Source organism: Camelina sativa, chromosome 11, assembly GCF_030686135.1.
Source record: "Camelina sativa cultivar CO46 ecotype springtype chromosome 11, ASM3068613v1".
In the NCBI taxonomy this organism is placed as follows: domain Eukaryota; kingdom Viridiplantae; phylum Streptophyta; class Magnoliopsida; order Brassicales; family Brassicaceae; genus Camelina; species Camelina sativa.
This window is the reverse complement of record NC_141890.1, coordinates 37,394,533-37,402,318: the sequence shown is the minus strand read 5'-3', so window position 1 is coordinate 37,402,318 and position 7,786 is coordinate 37,394,533. Positions and strand designations below refer to the sequence as shown.

Genomic DNA, 7,786 nt, shown 5'->3' with positions numbered 1-7,786 from the left:
ATTTGTTGACCAAGTTAGATAACCACAATGATTAGCTCAACCCATGAATCCCTCCTCAAGGCCTTCTTTGTTTATTAATATCTTAGTCTAAATATCATTGCTTGATTAGTTTTTGCATTGCTCTGTTTTTCTTGTGTTGCTCTGTTTTCACGTTTAGTCTAGCTCGACCCTGTACTCGACCTACACTCGGTCGAGTGCTGCTCGAGTTCGTCTCCAGAATTTGTGTTCATGCTTTGTAGTTGTCCTGTCTTATCTCTTGTTTCATTCCTGTTTCATTTCTATTGCATTCACTTAGTTTTCTGTTCATTACTTGTCTTGCATTAGTTCATTAGCATAGTGTCTATTTCTGTTCTTGCTATTATAATCATTCTGTTTCATTTGCATTTAGTATCTTGTTCTAGTTGTTTTTACTTTCTGCATTTCATATCTCATTATAGGATTGTTAGTGACAAACAATCTTTACATTTGGCTTGACTTAGACTCATATGCACATCTTGATTGTTCACAAACACTCAGATAGGATTGACACCTCTTATACTGCAACTGCATAAGGGGAATTGAAACACCCTGACATCCATTCATTCATAAATCATCATTCCATACATCATTCATTCACCACACCACATCATTCCATACATCATTCATTCACCACTTTGAAAGTTATGAAACCAACAAGTATCAAAGATTTCTTTAAAAAATAAACAAAAGTGGCTAAAGATCTAAGCAATAAAAAGCAAAAAGGAATAATTCTCAAAAAGGGTAAATATTAGGTCTACAATTGTACTCTCTAAAAAGTCTCTTTTTTTGTGGCTGCAGAGTACAAGGCCTTTTATAGGAAAAGGAAGGGAAGCCCTAAAAATGCTAAAAGACAATATAAGTGGGCGGCTCGGTCAACTCGACCAGGTGCTCAGTCGAGTGCTGGTCGAGTGGCTTCTTCTTTTGCTTCTCCCATCCGGTTGAGTCCTTCTTTGCACACGGCCGAGTGCTTCGTCGAGTGGACTTCCGGACCTTGATTCTTCAGCTCCAAATCCCTTGTTTCCTTCTCTTGACAGCTCCAATCTGCTTCAGCATCACTTTCATGCTCCTTAGGATCCAAAATCACCTGTTTATGCAAGAAACTATGCAAATGCAATGCAAATCTACTCTAATGCATAAACAGTTCTAAAACTATGCAATAATGGACAAATGAGATAGAAAATCATGCAAAAGATGTGAATATACTAAGGAAAACATGGCAAAATATATGAACATCAACACCCCCAAACTTAGTCTTTGCTTGCCCTCAAGCAAATGAAAGACATAAGAAGGTAGGTGAGGTTTGAAAGTGGGATCTCGGCTCCTAAAGCTTGCTAACAAACTAGCTAGAATCAATATCCAAGTTACTAGTACTATGATGCAAGTTGAATGAGCTGTACTTAAAGATTTTAGACAAATCTCACAACCTGTACTGATTTGAGCCTTAGATATCCACATGCATTCAAATCAACCATTTCCTTTAACATTTATTAAGCAAGAACATGAATCAACTTATGCAATGCTTAAACTCATTTGCTTGGTAATAACGGTTTAGAGACAATGATGGTCTCTCTTTAGAGTGGGGCTTATCAATATAGTGGTTCTCTCATTAAAAAAAAATGGATTGAGCTTTAGAAGAATGCTAAAGATAAGAACACTTAGACACATACAAGAACAAAACCTTGTCTACCCAAAAGTAACCAAAGTGTTTGATCCTATCATTCTAAACCCAAATAATCCTAGTTCTACCCTTTGTCTTCTTCTCTTCTCAAGTACCCTTTTTCTCTTTTTGTTTTTAAGCCTTAGGAGAGGTATCTTATTTGAATCAACTAGTGAAATGAGGCTTCTTTCTTATTTGCTATATTCTTGTCAGCTCAATCCCAAAAAAGGCCTCACACACATAAGAATAAACATGGCTTGAAAGAAGGGTAGGTTAAGGGTAGGGGAAACTGATTTTAATGGTGCAATCAACTACTTGGATCAACAAGAGTGGTAGAAAAGAAAAAGATTATCTAAATATGTATATGGTATCCATGAGTTTAAAACAATGAACAAATTGATAATTAAAAGTCAATATTAGGTTCTTATAAATAGGAAATGGTATCAAATCACAACATTCTTCAATTTAGACCAAATGCAATGCAGGAATTCAAGAGTTGGTTCAACCTTATGCTTCTAACCACTCAACTAGCATCAAAGTACTATTAACTTGGGCATTGATCCTAGTTTAGTAAATTTAAACAAGCTAACAAGACAAAACTCATCATAGATCCCTAATGCAGTTATGAAACAGTCCTATATGAAACAAGCTAAACAAGATGCTAATATGCAATGCAAACTACATGAACACTCTGTTTTTGTAAAGATTTTTGCAAAATTTTTTAAATTTTTAGGGTTTTTCTATGCCATAGATGAAATGCAAGTACTAACATGATTATGCTAAAAATTTGAAATAAGAAAACAAAACACAACATCAAATACTATCTCAAACCCTCCCCCAAACTTAAATTACACAGTCCCTTGTGTAATAGAAATTTGAGAGAAGATTCAAGACTCAAAATAAAATAAAACTAGAGATGCAATTGTATGTACAAGGTAAAGGTGATGTTGTTACCTCATGGATTGTGGAAGAAGCTGTCCACATCCTCATTCATGCTTTCATATGTGTACTTGGAGTCTTGTGGTTGACTTGGAGGTGGAGAAGGAGGCAACTCGACTATGGCCATCGACTGGTACTCGGTCGAGTGTCCGGTCGAGTGCACAGGTTGAGTTGGTTGCCGAATGGGTGGTGGTGGAAAAAATTGTTGACCTTGCTGCTGGTAGTACTGCTGCAAGAGAGCTGGATCCATGAAGTATTGGTGAGGGATGGGAGGGTAAGCTTGGCCATAGGGATAGCCTGCTGGAGCTAGGAAGCTATAAGGAGGTCTGGGCAAGTGCTCGGCCGAGTGCATTGGAGGTGCTCGGTCGAGTGGTTGCTCGAGTGAGCTGGTCGAGTGCCTTGCCGATTGATGTTCTGGGCGACTTGACCTTCTCCTCCTCTGAATTGGTTCATGCATTGAAGCTCTTGCCGGTTCCACTGCTAGTTCAGCTCTAGAAAATGTTCTTGTTGAGCTACTCCTCCTCAAAGGGCTAGATGGTGCTGGTGAAGAGTTCCCACTCTTTAATTCAGCAATCTCCTTCTTTAAAACCTTGATGGACTTAGTCATCCTTCCCATCTTCTTCTTCAGCTTGTCAAAGTTCTTTCCTTGCCACTTGTTCCACTTTTGTAGGAGTGTCAACCTCTTACTAGTCTCTCTCACTCCTCTACTATCTCTTGGGCTTGGCTCATAGTCTTCAAAGTAAAATTGCTCTTCCCCATCAGCCATCTCTACATCTCCAGCTTCATCCACTCTCACTTGGGCTGTCCCATCAAACAAGAATTCAGCAGCTGGCCAAAAATCAATGTTCACCCTTTCACTTATGGTTGTAAGCTCCTTGCTGGGTAAAACAAGTTGAGTCTTCCCTAGTGTTGGGAGCTCAAAGTTGAAAAGGTGCTTCCCATTGTGCATCTCTTTGGCTAGAATGAGAGTAGAGATGAGGTAGTTGGTGTCAATCCATCTTGGATTTGCTTGCTCTCCTCTAAGTGGTACTTTTGCAGCCACTAGCATTGGAGTGATGATGTCTCCAATGGTTAGAACTCCAGTTGAGCCCCTCATGTGCAACTTGCTCACCCAACTTCTATAGTATATCATTTGGTCAATAAGGAGCATGGCAAGATCAGTCTCCACACTACTCCCAAGGATGATGGTGCCATTTCTTGCTTGGAGGATGATACCATTGAGTGCTGCATCAATCATCTTGAGTTCTCCCTCATTCACATTTCCAGTCTCTTTTCTAGCAAAGAAAGTGTTTGCTAGTGCCTTGTGGAAGTACCTTAGGACTGGGCTCCTTATCTTTGAGCTCTTGGACTTGGAGGATGAGTAGGTGTAGTTGTCTCCAATGGTTTCCCAAACAGAGAAGAGCTCTTCCCTTGGAATCATCATATTCCTTTGACTACCAACTTCAAAACCAAAGATATTGGCTATCTTCTTAAATGAAAGCTCATATTTCTTCCCCTTGATGGTGAAATCACAACAACCAGGTCCAGATTCCTTGTCCATTGTTGAGTAGAAGTGAAACTTGATGGTGGCTAAGAACTCACAGCTCTCTTCTCTATACCCCTCCATGCACAAATTCATGAACTTGCTTAGGTTGCACTTCTCAAAAAGAAACTCCACATCTTCAACAATTCCCAGCTTCTCCATAGTCTCCTTGTGTGGATATCTTGTTCCTTGGAAGCTCATCCTCATGAAGGCTTCATAGAGCTGTTTTTTAGTTAGTCCACATGATTGTTCTTCTTCTCCCATTTCTCCTTCTTGTTCTTCTTCACTCTCACTCTCAACTTCTTCCTCTTGTTGTTGATCTTTAGTTGGCCTCTTTCCTTTTGCTTTATTCCTCCTCATGTGTTCTTGAAGAGTGAACTGCATCTCTTCCTCACTTTCAGTTTGCTCAGGATCCTCCTCAACTGGCTGATGTCTTCTTCTCGGCACTCCACTCAACCGCCTACTCGAACCAGCACTCGGTCGAGAGGCTGCTCGAGTTGGTGGTCGAGTACCTCCAACAGCTTGCCTTCTTGATGTTAATTGTGCATCACGTCGATTCAAAGAGCGTTCGGCAGCTTGTTGAGATGATCTTGTGGTTCTTGAAGACATTTTGAAAGAAAAATTGAAAGGAATAGACTCAAAGCTCAAAGTTAATAGGTTAGTGACCCAAAAACCAAAAGAACTAAGCTTGAGCAAGAAGATGAACTTGAGAGAGATTTTAAACTAGATTTTTAATGTTTTAAGCAAATGTGAGAGTATGAGAAGCATAGGATCGAGTTTATCTCTTTATAAAGAGGCTAGGGGGACAAAGAGACAAGGGTGGAGCGTCCATACCATTCAAATTCGAATTGGGAATCTTTGACTCATTTTTGTTGCCATTCGACCCCACTACTCGATTGCACGTGGTCGAGTACTTGACCAAAATTCAAATTTCTAACTTCTCTTCTCCCTCCACTCGATCGAGTACCTCTTGTGGGCTGATCGAGTGGGCTTGCGAATCCATTTTTCCAAGTCCAATTCTCTCCAAACCCATCTACACTTTCTTAAAAAAGTCTGTCCAACACAAACATAAAAGAAACGAAATCAAAACTACAAGGAAATTTAAACATATTTACAAGGATACCTTAGGGACTTCCTCCCTAGTGAGCTTGTTTAAAGTCACTAAGCTTGACTTTGATTGCCTTTTCAGGCTTGGTTTAGAGTCCAAGGAGGTGATGAGATCCTCCCTGGTACCACTTGATCAATGTGAAGCTGCTCCTTGATCACTTCACTCTTAACACATGAACCTTGTTTCTTCTTAATTTTGAGCCTTGGTCTTGCCTTCTTCAAAGACCTCTTGTTGAGCTGACCTTGAAGATCCACCACTAAGTCAGTTAGCCTTTGAACTGAATCTTTGAGCCCTTCAACAGTCTTGGTTTGTGCTGAACTTTTAATCCTAAGATCCTCTCCATCCTCAAAAGCTTCACAATTAGCTTTTTTCTCTACCATAAAGTGCTGACCTTCAATAGTAGGTTGATGTGCTGAGTTCTTGATGTCAAACTTCATAGTGAAGTCTTTAGCAAGGTGGAGCTTGATGGTTCCAATCTTAACATCAATTATAGCCCCAACTGTGGCTAAGAATTGTCTCCCCAAGATGAGAGGATCTTCTGGCTCTTGATCCATATTCATGATCACAAAATCAGTTGGAATCCTAGCCTCCCCTATCTTGACTGGAAAATTTTCAATTACTCCAACCACATCCCTCTTTGATCCATCTACTAGGCCAATATAGAGGTTGATGGGCTTAAAATGTTCATACCCCAACTTCTCAGCAATTGAGTATGGCATTAAACTCACTGAAGCTCCCAAGTCACATAGACACTTGTTGAAGTGCATATAGCTGATGGAACAAGGTAGGTTAAATGACCCTGGATCTTCAAGCTTTGTTGGGATAATAGCTTTCCCAATCTCTTTCAAATCCTTGGTATCTTGTTCTTGAGCTTTTTGCTTGGATAATTCAAGAAGCATTTCCTTGAGGAAAGGATGTTGAGCATATTTTTCCAAAGGGGGTCCTCTATCTTCCTCTTTCTTCTCAATGATAACCTCTTGTTGAATGGCCATCACCTCTTTCTTCTCAATTACTTCCTTTTCTTGTAAAGTCATGGCTTCCTTCTTCTCAATGATTTCCCTTAGTTCTTTCAGCTTTTGTGCCTTGAAACGTCCTAGGAAAGGCAGAGGTGGTTTATAAGCATGAGGAATATACTTAGTAGGTTTAACAGTTTCAGGGGAAGCAACTCGACTGGTCACTCGATCATTCACTCGATCGTGTGTGTGGTCGAGCACTAGGTCGAGTGCTTTTCCGGATTCAGTTTGCTGTGTGAAACTTTTACTCTAGGGTTCAATAAATGATGAATCCTCCCCATCTTGAACTTCACTGTCCTCAGTGACAGCTTCCTCAAACAGATGAACAGCTTTAGCAATAAACTCCAAGGCTTCCTCAAACAGATGAACAGCTTTAGCAATAAACTCCCTTGGGTTTTGAATAGCTTTTCCAGGAAGTTGATTAGGCTTTGTAGCTGAAGTAGAGGCAATGTTGCTTTCCATGTACTTCACTCTAGAGTTCAGACTTTCAAACTTGATGTTGAGATCATTATACTGAGAGGTTATCTTTTGGTTCAGCTCAACAAACTTCTTTGCATCCTCAATCTGCCCATTTGCTTGCCCAAGCAACATTTATTGCATCATAGCTCTCAAATCTGGTTTTTGGCCTTGGTTAGTCTGAAACCCTGGTGGGGGACACAATTAAGGCTGGAACCCTTGATGTTGTTGTTTGGGGGCATAGTTGTTTTGCTGTTGGGGTTGTTGAGGTGGGTAGACTTGATCTTGAGGATTGGCCACATTGTTGCTTCTATAGGAGAGTTTTTTGTTCTTGAATCCTCCTCATTGATTGTAACCTTTGAATCCTCCTTGATTTTGCATGTAGCAAATTTCTGCAAATTCATTCTCCCCATCTTGAACTGGAGCTTGTTCTTCAGCAAGGAAATGAATGTTCTTTTGTTGGCTTAGTAGAATCTTGTCCAACTTCTCATGAACAACCTTCAAGTCCTTCTTGTACTTATTATCTTGATCATTGGAGGCAAACCTTACTGTTCTGTCATAGTCCTCATTGTAGTTCCCATCAGATAGTGCTAGATTTTCTACTAGCTCCCATCCTTCTTCTACATTCTTGTTGAGAAAATTTCCATTTGAAGCTGTGTCCAAAAGCATCCTTATCTTAGGTAGAACTCCTCTATATAAGGTGCTGAGCAAAGACTCATTCCTGAATCCATGGTGGGGACACTCTGTTTGGAAACCTTTAAATCTCTCCCATGCCTCAGAAAAGCTTTCATTATTTCTCTGTGCAAAACTTGAGATCTAATTCCTCAATCTAGCAGTCCTTGCATTTGAGAAAAACTTAGCTAAGAAGGCTTTCTTGCAGCCATCCCAGGTTGTGATAGCTCTTGTTGGTAAGGTCTTTTCCCACAAGTGTGCTTTATCTCCAAGGGAAAAAGGGAACAGTCTTAGTTTGAATCCATCCTCACTTACACCATTTATCCTTGTGAGGCTACAAATCCTGTCAAACTCATCAAGATGGTCTAGGGGGTCTTCCATTGGCAAACCATGGAACTTTT

General features: G+C 40.2%; 1 non-coding gene across 1 annotated transcript; it reads left to right on the top strand.

Moving 5' to 3' along the window:
- The first annotated feature begins 7,437 nt into the window (after nucleotides 1-7,437).
- Nucleotides 7,438-7,544, top strand: LOC147934940 (small nucleolar RNA R71). The gene has a single exon (XR_015573361.1). It is a non-coding gene; the product is annotated as a small nucleolar RNA R71 (small nucleolar RNA).
- The last annotated feature ends 242 nt before the right edge of the window (nucleotides 7,545-7,786 follow it).